General features: G+C 38.6%; 1 non-coding gene across 1 annotated transcript; it reads right to left on the reverse strand.

The window, feature by feature from the left end:
- Nucleotides 1-1,038: 1,038 nt before the first annotated feature.
- Nucleotides 1,039-1,157, reverse strand: LOC145396654 (5S ribosomal RNA). Its single transcript, XR_013896814.1, has one exon. It is a non-coding gene; the product is annotated as a 5S ribosomal RNA (ribosomal RNA).
- Between the last annotated feature and the right edge of the window lie 10,245 nt (nucleotides 1,158-11,402).

Below are 11,402 nucleotides of genomic sequence, written 5' to 3' on the forward strand. Positions count from 1 at the left end.
CGTGACGCTTTTGTAATGGTGAGTAGCCCAAGTGTTCATTATGTTGATATTTATTTAGCCTACATTAGAAGTGATATTAGTCTGTTTCACTGTAAAGATTTCATTTAGAGATATCACGTAAATGTGAGTTTGATTCTAAAAATCAAAGATAAACAAATAATCACCGGACTATGTGCAATGGTGACATCATTATTTTTTGTTGTTGTCAAATTTGGTATGTTTGTGTCACGCATTTGAGGAGTCACTGTACCCTTCTGAAGACCGAAACCTGACAAGCTGTGACTAGAAATTTATCAGCGTCACACATATAGGAGGTGTTAAGGGGTGGCGATACTGGCAGAGTCTGATGTGCGTCAGAAGTGTGTCTGGAGATATGTATCTGCGGTGTGTCTGACGGTTGTGTCCGGATGCAAGGAACGCCTTTGGGGATATGCTGGGGCAGTGGGTACGGTTGGGGCGTGTGCGGGTATCAGTGTGTCCGCTGCCGCGTTTATAGACGGTAAATGAAATTTTCGCACCTGGCTGCCTGCTTGTTTATCAGAAACTGCTTAAAAGTCAGTGGATCCGAGCTGATACACAAATGCATCAACTACTGCAGATAATATAGTGTTCATGTTGAATTTGATGAGCTTTAACAGTCTTCAGGAACATCTGACCGTGACTGCACGTTTGCTAAACAGATTTTTCTCTCGGGATCTGAGCAAGACGAAACAGTGTCTAGGTAGGCTGTGGATTTGGTTCCTCTACTTACTTGGTCTGACATATCGGTAGTTATAGGCCCTGCTGTCGCCATAATATGATTAAAAAAAAAAAAAATGCGCTGTATTAGAGATTCTCACTCATTTATTGCCAGACGCCATGTATCCCAAACGGGGTGGCTAAAAAAAAAAAAAATGCGCTGTATTAGAGATTTTCATTCATTTATTGCCAGACGCCATGTATCCCAAACGGGGTGGCCAAGGGCTCAGAGTTAATTGTTTTTACAGGGAGGGGCACTACTCCTCCACCAACCCCACTTGACACGTAGGGAGAACGTTATGCCAACAGCATCTGATGTTTCCAGGCGGTCACCCATCCAAGTACTAACCAGACCCAACGTTGCTTAACTTCGCTGATCGGACGGGAAGCGGTGTACTCAACATGGTATGGCCGTTGGCCGAGTGTATATATGATGAAGATAAAGGAAATTATATTTTATTTCATTTGTTATTCTAATGTTAGTGAATTACCAAAGGCTTGCGATTCGCGGCTAAACTAATGGTCCCAATTTATTCTCTGATCTAATGCTAACAGCTAATGGATATTCACATTAAGCCAGCATGTTTTTTTCGTAGTAAATTAACTTAGTTTATTGTTCAAGCAAGCGAGAATATTTCATCATCATCACTGTCATCTTCATCATCACCATAAGTCACCGTCACAATCAGCAGCAGCAACCTGAGTCAGTCCACTGCAGAACAGATGCCTATTATTATTTTTCCCCGCACTATCCTGTTTGCTGTTAGCTGTTCCAGCCAATCACAGTGATTTTCCGTCTCGTCTTGTCTGTCTGTCTCCACCTCTTGCTCCATCTATGACCTGCAGCTCCGTTACCCTGGCAGAGGCGCAAATTGGTGTAGCCTCTACTACCGCAGTTTTGTGGTAATACTGTATTTACAGCTATCAGTTAAACTTTCTTGGAATCCTCATGAGAAATTAGTATGTCCATGGGCAACCAGCTTTATCAGAATTTGGAAATTATACTTATGAAAAATAATGCCAAGTATTATATAAATTGTCATAGCGCTTAACTTTCTAAAGTTGTTCAGTTCCTTTAATATCATAAAAAAAATGATCAAAATTGGTTGAGGAATAAAATGATGAAAACTAGTTTGGAACTTTATCAGAGGCTATGCGTGACAAATTTTTTTTGATGATGTCCGGTACCGCTGTCGCTGCACACAAAGCGTCCTAATTATAACTTTGGCACGAGTCACAAGTCGGGACGTGCTTATTTGATTGTTGCGAAACGAAAACTATTTCAACCAAAGCAAAAGGTGAAACTGCAGTGGACAATGGTGAATTTGATGTTCACTGTGAATTTGATTAACATCTTTGCTTAACATAATTTTTATCAAAAGCTACACAACTTGAACAGTTTCTGCCTTGTCTAGATTATATTCATGTGCACCTTGTTTCAGTGTAGTCGTTTATGGGAAAGAAAGTTTTTAGTACAAAGTATTTCAAATTGTTTTCTAAATATAGCAAATTGCTTTTAAAGCACCCATTTAACTCTTAAATTAATAACCCGGTAATTTGCATAAACCGCATTAAAATTGGTTAATAACCTAGATTATCTGAATATACAGATCCTCATGTCTGCAGGCGAGAATGTTACCGGATAATATAAAACATTGTGGTATATGCAACTTGTGCAGTTTCCAATACTATTTTCTAAGTAGGTTGGACTAATGCTAGCTCAGTTAAACCGGCTCATAAATATTTAACCGGATTAAAAGTAATGTTACGTTTCATTTGCCTCTCTCGCCCGTAAAATGTTTCCGCTGGGTTTTCAGCAGTGCGTGAAATTAGTTTTATGTTGAGTCAGGCTACATCACATTTCTAGAGCTTTTAATTTCCTTGTTTCAGAAGAGTGAGGATATCGTTGACTTGACAATATTTTTTTCATTTTTTTAAGTTATCATGACACCGGTACATACAGATAAGCCAAAGCTGTATTTCGCTTGTATGCAAACCATAAACCTTGAGGAGTAGCTGCTGAATGATGATGGCCTATGGTAAGCTCTGTTTTAATTATCTTATAGTTTTGAGGCGTGTTGTTATGGAAATGGCCCATAAGATGTAAAGAGACATTTAATGAATGGTGTGCAAGTCAAGTTGAACTTCCTTTCAGTGTTTCGGGCATGCTCCTATCAAGAGAAATATAAACAAGTGGCTGATACCTTGCTTGGGTTACTGTAATATAAAATTAATTTATGACTGTATAAGAAAAGTGAGGTGAGTGGACACAATGATATAAAAAAAGACGAGGTCATCGGCAGTTGTGGCCTGATCTCTAGCACTTACAACAATATTGAAGTGCAGTATATACCCTCACTAGACTGTGATAAATGCGGTCAGACATAAAAATAACAGCTAATTTCAGATGTTATTGTATGTTAGAGTATGTGGAAAGTGAAACATAACCTAATGCATGCGTAGTACTGAGAATCCATTACTCTTGATAAAGAGGCATAACTGTTGCTTTGCGTAAAAAAAAAAAAAAATGCTTTCATAGAAGTCATTAGTTCGTTTCTCACATTTGCAGCTAATTCTTGCCTGGTCATCAGCACGTTTATGCGCAGGAGAAATCTTTAGAATGTTGGTTACGGAAATGTAGAATTTGTTAAAGGAGTGTTGCTTTTTCTCAATTTCTTTATCAGTCTGCTTCTCAGATTTACATTTCTTTCCCTCACCCTCTCTCTTTCTGGTCAGCAGAAAATTTAGTGCAACGGTGGTGAGCATTTAGGGAACAGGGAAGGAAAATTGAGGATTTGCTCCAGCGATTTTTTTTTCTCCTTTATAATACTCCATTTCGTTCTGTCTTGTAAGAGTATTTAGAGGTTGTTTTAGAGTAAGCTTTTTATTCCCTCTATTTCATTTTCTCCATATCTGTTTTCCGCTGTAAGAAGATGACTTTGTTCAGTGATGCAGGCATTTTCTCCATATCCATTTCTGCGTCTCTTCTGCATGCTTACCGAATTACAGACAACTCATGGGAGGATCACGCTTAATCAGCTCAGTCCGATAACTTATTTTGTATTTATTCTAGCTAATACCAGGCGGATCTGTTCAGATTAGGAGGCTCATCGAACTAGAATGGTTAGATACAGCTGCCGTTAACACCCGTCACTAATAAATCCAATGTTGTATTATATTTTTGCAATCACCAGACGATATCCTTCAACTTAGGACAGAATTATCTAGCTGAAGAGCTTAGCTGTAGCCGTCACTAACAATAACCACCTTCATTACATAGCCTACTAGAGGTCTGCCCTAACTTCAATGAAATCGTCTGAAGCAGCAAATATATATATATATTTGCTGCCAACACTACAATTACACTTACAAGCTCTTCTCACCCTACAGTACATACAACCTCTACCAGACAGCCTAAGCCACTTAGTAGATACATTGGCTGTATCGTCCCGCCTTCGGTCGGGATAGGCCGGTCCTGCAGTGGATACTCAAACGGCTGATGATGATGATGATATATATATACAGGATATATATATATATATATATATATATATATATATATATATATATATATATATATATATATATATATATATATATATATATACTGTGTGTGTGTGTGTGTCTGTGTATTTACAGTTATACACTGTATATATATAGACATATATATACAGTATATATATAAATATATACCATATACCGTAGAGAGAGAGAGAGAGAGAGGGCGTTCGTATAGTCTTTGAGTGGTTTTAAATAATTATTTAACGATAACCAATAGGGATAGAATGATGCGGTTTTTTGCTTAATGTGGAATACACAATAGGGTTCTCTTATGAGTTACAAAACTTCAATGTGACCTCCTTTTGTGGCCCTCAGCACATCCAAACCGACGATCGATTTCTTGCCATGTGACCCGCAGCATATCACCGGTGATCTTAAGTATGGCTTCCGTTATCCATTCACGAAGGATGTCGATATTTGGAACAAGTGTCTTGTAGACTTCATCTTTTACACAGCCCCAAAGGAAGAACTCAAAGGGGGTAACGTCAGGAGACCGATGTGGCCACGATATCGGCCCATCACGCCCAATCCATCTGTCTGGAAATTTCTCGTTGAGCAAATGGCGCACATCTAAACTCCTGTGAACTAAATTCCACATTAAACTTTTGTACCTCATATAAGAAAAACTCTATTGTGTACTCTATATTATGCAAAAAACCGTATCATTCTATCCCTAATGGTTTTGGTTAAAAAAATATTTAAAACAACTCAAGGACTTTGCGAACACCCTATATATATATATATATATATATATATATATATATATATATATATATATATATATATATATATATATATATATATATACTAGCCGAAAAGGTCCGCCTACGTTTTCGGCAAGCTCCTGCGGAGGGCTGATTGGGCCTTCGGCCAATAAACCTAATGTAATTTTTCAGCATACAATTAATCCTAATAAATTATATACAAAAACGCTCCCTGGATCATGCTGATTCAGAATATGTATATATGTGGGGATAGACCCTAAGGGAGCCGAGTTTATAGCTAACAAACATACAAACACTCGCCTTAATATTATATATATGTATATAATATATTGATATATATATATATATATATATATATATATATATATATATATATATAGATATAATCATCATCCGGACCTCCTTTCCCACCCAAGGACAGGGTGAGGAGTAGCAATGTCCAGACAGCCCAGATTTGCCCAGTCCAGTGGGCCACGCTTCCATTCACTCATCATTCAAGCCCCCGGAATCCTGGCTCTATCGGATCCACCAAAAACATTCACCACGTTCTGTAGCTTCACACACACACACACACACACACACACACACACACACACACACACACACACACACACACACACACACACACACACACACACACACACACACACACACACACACACACACACACACACACACACACACACACACACACACACACACACACACACACACACACACACACACACACACACACACACACACACACACACACACACACACACACACACACACACACACACACACACACACACACACACACACACACACACACACACACACACACACACACACACACACACACACACACACACACACACACACACACACACACACACACACACACACACACACACACACACACACACACACACACATATAGAAAGATAGGTAGGTAGATAGACAGATCGATAGATTTAGATAGATAAATTTATGTACGCCACTGGTGTGAAGGTTAGATTCATTATGATGAATGTGTGTGTGTTTGTGTGTCTGTCTGTCTGTCTCTTTCGTTCTTTCCGTTTGTCTGTTTGTCTTTCTGTCTGTCTGTCTGTCTGTCTGTCTTTGTCTGTGTCAGTCTGTCTTTCTCTCTGTGACTGTCTGTCTGTCTTTGTCTCTCTCTGTTATTATGTCTTTGTAAGACAGACAGACAGACACATATGGAGAGAGAAACTAATTTGTTTCCATAAGATCGCGTCCACACGTGTGCCCGAACTCGTGCTGGCAACATATAAGCAACACAATAACGAACACGCTGCAAACATGTTGGGAACAGCAGCTTCCATATCGTGTTGGCAACATCATGTTGAAGTCTCAGCTGCCTGGTATGGACACACTTATCCCATCGCCTCTGCTGCCAGTGTTCGAAGCTGTACTGAAACATGTTTGCATACATCTGTCCAAATACTGCTGCAAACATGTTCCCGAACATGTTACCAGCTGTGTTAACAACATATGTTTGAGTACACATGTGGACGCGCGCTAAGCAACACAATAACGAACACGCTGCAAACATGATGGGAACAGCAGCTTCCATATCGTGTTGGCAACATCATGATGAAGTCTCAGCTGCCTGGTATGGACACACTTATCCCATCGCCTCTGCTGCCAGCGTTCGAAGCTGCACTGAAACATGTTTGCATACATCTGTCCAAATACTGCTGCAAACATGTTCCCGAACATGTTGCCTGCCGTGTTGCCAACACATGTTCGAGAGCACTTGTGGACGCGCCCTAACTTAGGCCAGTTTATATGGTTTGTGGTGTGGAGAAATTGAGAAGTGTGTCCTTTAACCTGGCCTACTCTTTCTTTTTGTCTAAACCAGGCTGTGTAGTGTGTTCTATATAAAGGTTTTAATTTTTGGGTTTGTCCTGGTGTGTGGTGTGTCCTAATGGAATGCGTTGTGGTGTGTAATGCCTCTTGGTTTGTGATGCTTCATGGTGTGTAATGCGTCGTGGTGTGTTGTGCTATAAATTCCTAGTGTATGGTATGTCTTGGTGTGTGTATGTCTTGGTGTGTGGTATGTCTTGGTGTGTGGTATGTGTGGTACCTCTCCACTCCATCCCTCCAGCTCATTCCTTGGCCTCCCCCTCTCTCCCCCTCCACCTCACTCACATACACTCTCCTCGTCAGCCTCTCGCTCTCCATCCTCTCCACATGGCCAAACCACCTCATTTTGTTTCTCATAACGTTTCCTATCACATCCACATCCACACTAACGCACCTTCACTTCCTCATTTGTCAGTCTGTCTCCCAATGTGACTCCACATGCTCCTCTCAAACAATTCATTCCCATTGCTCTCTCTTGTGTCCCTCCAACAAGGTCCAAGCTTCACTTCCATACGTTGGAGTTGGTATCACAATGCTGTCATGCAGCAACATTTTCACTTCTATGCTCACTTCCCTGTTTCTTGTCACTGCTTTCAAAGAATCAGCAACCTTTCTTCCTTGCTGTACCCTTTCAAATAAACACTTCACCCTCTAAACTTCCATCCTTACTCATCACTCTACCCAAGTACTTAAACGCACTCGCATTTTTCATTTCCTCCTCATCCAGCCTCACTGTACATTCAGTAACTTCATATTTCTCGAAGACCATAACTTTTCTGTTCCCTACATTCACCTTCAGATGTCACAAAGGACTTTATATAAACTTGTAGAGAAGTTATATATATATTAGACTTGTGGACGAGCGGTTGTTATACGTGAGTAACTTTGTAAGTAGATAATCTTGGTTCCCTTTTGTCATGCAATAACAGGAGAGGTAAAGAATAGTATGGGACAATTTTTATTTGTCTTGGAAATATTAATAAAGTCTCTCACACACGAGTGAAGTATAAAGTAGAGTCCCGCGAGCTACCTCCTGTCTCGCTCTCTCTCTCTACTACCTGCCTTTGCTTCCTAAGGAGACAAGCCTGTTCTATGGCTTGTCTCCTTTTGCCTTTGCTTCCTAAATTCTGGTGTAGCAGGGGTCGTGTCACGTGTGTTACACTGTGGTTGGAAAGTTCTAGAAGCCTATGTATGAGTATGTGTGTATGTGTGTGTATGGTCACGAGGCGCTGTCGTGTGCCTATAAAGCATTCCTTGAGTTAAGAGTGTGTAAGCATGTTTAGCAATACTCGATTCTCGCAGACACAATACCTTCTCATCATCTGACTTCTGCTTCTATCTGTCTCTCTATCAATCTATTTATCTATTTATCTGTTATGATTTGTAATTATACGAAGTAATACGGAGACCTGACATTGCTCGGCCGCGCCGCTGAAGGTCCTCCGACAGCAATTATCATTGACATATGCTAATCCATTAGTACATAATATTGATTATAATATTGTATACATATAATATAGTAAATTGCAATGATCAAGTAATATTACATTTTAAACAAGTTGTATACATAATTGAATAAATGCAATGGTTGTTGTATGACATTTTGTAAGATGTGTATGTATAACAGACATACGCATATAATTGTGCAATGGTAATACTGCTAGGTTATACATTACATATTGAGTTATCCCTTTAGTAATGTCTAATATTTCACCTAACTTGTAAGATGATTCTGGTAATACAGAATTGTGGTAATACATAATTGTAACATTGTGAATTGTTACATAATTGTATTGTAATTGTTACATTGTAGTAATACATAATTGTAACATTTTATGAATTGTTACATAATATTGTGGTAATGCATAATTGTGTTGGCCTTATAATTGTAGTTACATTTTGTTAATGCAACTGTTACATAATTGTGTTGGCCTTAGAACTGTAGTTAAGGTTACATAAAAGTTACATCTTGTTAATGCAACTGTTACATAATTGTTACATATTGTTTGTAGTTACATAATTGTAGTTAAAGTTACATAAAAGTTACATCTTGTTAATGCAACTGTTACATAATTGTTAACATATTGTTTGTAGTTACATAATTGTAGTTAGTTACATAAAAGTTACATCTTGTTAATGCAACTGTTACATAATTGTTACATATTGTTTGTAGTTACATAATTGTAGTTAAAGTTACATAAAAGTTACATCTTGTTAATGCAACTGTTACATAACTGTTACATATTGTTTGTAGTTACATAATTGTAGCAAGTGTAACATAATGCAATCGTTTGCCGTTACATAATTGTTACATATCGTTTGTAGTTACATAATTGTAATAATTGCAGTCCTGACATTGAATCCGGTCATGAAGCGGTCGATGATATGATGTGCCATGCCACTAGCTTGTGGAGACAAAAGTTTGCTTTTTGTTTCACTTATAGAAGGAGTTTATGTGGTATTTTGGCATTTGTAGTAACACTTACACTTATTTTCATTTGTTTGTTATGTGATCTTACTCTATTTCTTTCTTTTTTCTTTCTTACTTTTTCTTTCCTTTTTTTTTTCTTTGGATGTATTGATTTTCTATAGTTTGTTTTTCTTCGCTTGTGTACGCTTTTTCTGTGTTGTTCATGGTTGCATAATTACTGGCTAATTCCCTTGGGACCCTTTTTTAAGGTTTAGTTTATATTGCACAGATATTACTGAAAATGATATTATATAGCCCCATATTTTGTTATTTTATATAAAAAAATATATATACACTATATACAGTATTAACTATATACACTGACTTGTTCTTCACTTGTACCTATCGTGGCCAATATATGTGTCAGCACTGTGTGGAAATCATTGTCTTAACGATTGTGTTGAAGATGTTCACTCTTGCTAACGTCATTTGTGTTGGCCATTTTTTTTTTCTGGTTTTCCTTGTAACTTAATTTATCTGTTTCCACTAGGTAGCTTAAATTAATGTTTAATACAGTCTTTTTTAATCGCTCACTGAGTAACTGTGATGGTATATTTTCTTTATTACTTTGTAGATGTAATAATGTATAGCTGTATGTATGAAACACGTATTTTATGTAGGTATAAATGGTAACACTCGATGGTAGTAAATAAATGCTATAATAAATGAATGAATATATACAGTGTAGAATATTTATTGTTGGTGATTATTTAGTGTTTGAATTATGCAGATAACTGAAGTAAGTATGTGTACGTAAGTTGTAACTACTGTATACAGCACGTTTTATATGTTTGTGCAAAATGTGTTGTCTGTCACTGTGTATCGTATAGACTATAGATGAAGTAACTATGTAACTCACTAATTTTTACCGTGGTGGGAATGGTGTGAGTGGTGTTGCACGCGGTAATAGCGTTGTTCTTCACGGGTTGATTGACGTGTTGTGGGGTGTCAGACACACGGCTTGGCGTCGTCTCAGCACACACGTTTGGTAACGTCGACTTCCAATACTGGTAGCTGTGGTGAGTAAACGAGTAGCGATGAGTAACTTGAGTGAAGATGAGTGAGTAAGATGAGTTGTGAATATGGGCTTGGTATTCGCTTCGTTGTATTGACCTCTTCATTCCTGCGTCAGCGGTGGAGGTTGGGTGGATGTAGCAGAGAGAGGGGGGTGAGGTCTGGTGGTTGTGAGTTGTGAGTCGTATCTCACTCTTCGTTTGTTTGTTTTGTTTTTTCTTTTTTGATGTATTCGTGGTCCTCTTTTCTTGTGATTTACTCCTTGTGGGATGAAGACTGCCGCTACTTGTAGGTGCGTGTAGATTATACAGACGACTCGTGGAGTTGTTACTTGTAGTTGATTGTAGATGGTTGTAGTTCGTTGGTTCGTCGTAGAAATTGCAAGATTGTTTGTATCAGTACTTTGTTAAACTACTTGCAAGGCGTCCTGTGACCTCTTCACCTCTACAGTACATCAGCGTGATGAGCGGGGAGACGGAGGGGGGGTTGGAGAGAATACTGTCAGGAGCTGGTTGTGAGTTGTTGGTTGTGAGAGGTATTTTTTTGTTTTCAATCTTGATATTTTGTAGGAATTCACTGTTGATTCGTAGACGAGGTTCGTATACGTTCGCTGCTACCAAATGTCATAAAAGACTTTGTATAAACTTGTAGAGAAGTTATATATATATTAGACTTGTGGACGAGCGGTTGTTATACGTGAGTAACTTTGTAAGTAGATAATCTTCTTTCCCATTTGTCATACAATGACAAGAGAGGTAAAGAATAGTATGGGACTATTTTTATTTGTCTTGGAAATATTAACAAAGTCTCTCACACACGAGTGAAGTATAAGTAGAGACCCGCGAGCTACCTCCCTGTCTTGCTCTCTCTCTCTCTCTCTCTCTTCCATTTGCTAAGCCCTTCTCCCTACTACCTGCCTGTTCTATGGCTTGTCTCCTTCTGCCTCTGCTTCCTAAATTCTGGTGTAGCAGGGGTCGTGTCACGTGTGTTACACTGTGGTTGGAAAGTTTTAGAAGCCTGTGTGT

Source organism: Coenobita brevimanus, chromosome 38 (assembly GCF_032717465.1).
Source record: "Coenobita brevimanus isolate Jiangsu-jjx chromosome 38, ASM3271746v2, whole genome shotgun sequence".
Lineage (NCBI taxonomy): Eukaryota > Metazoa > Arthropoda > Malacostraca > Decapoda > Coenobitidae > Coenobita > Coenobita brevimanus.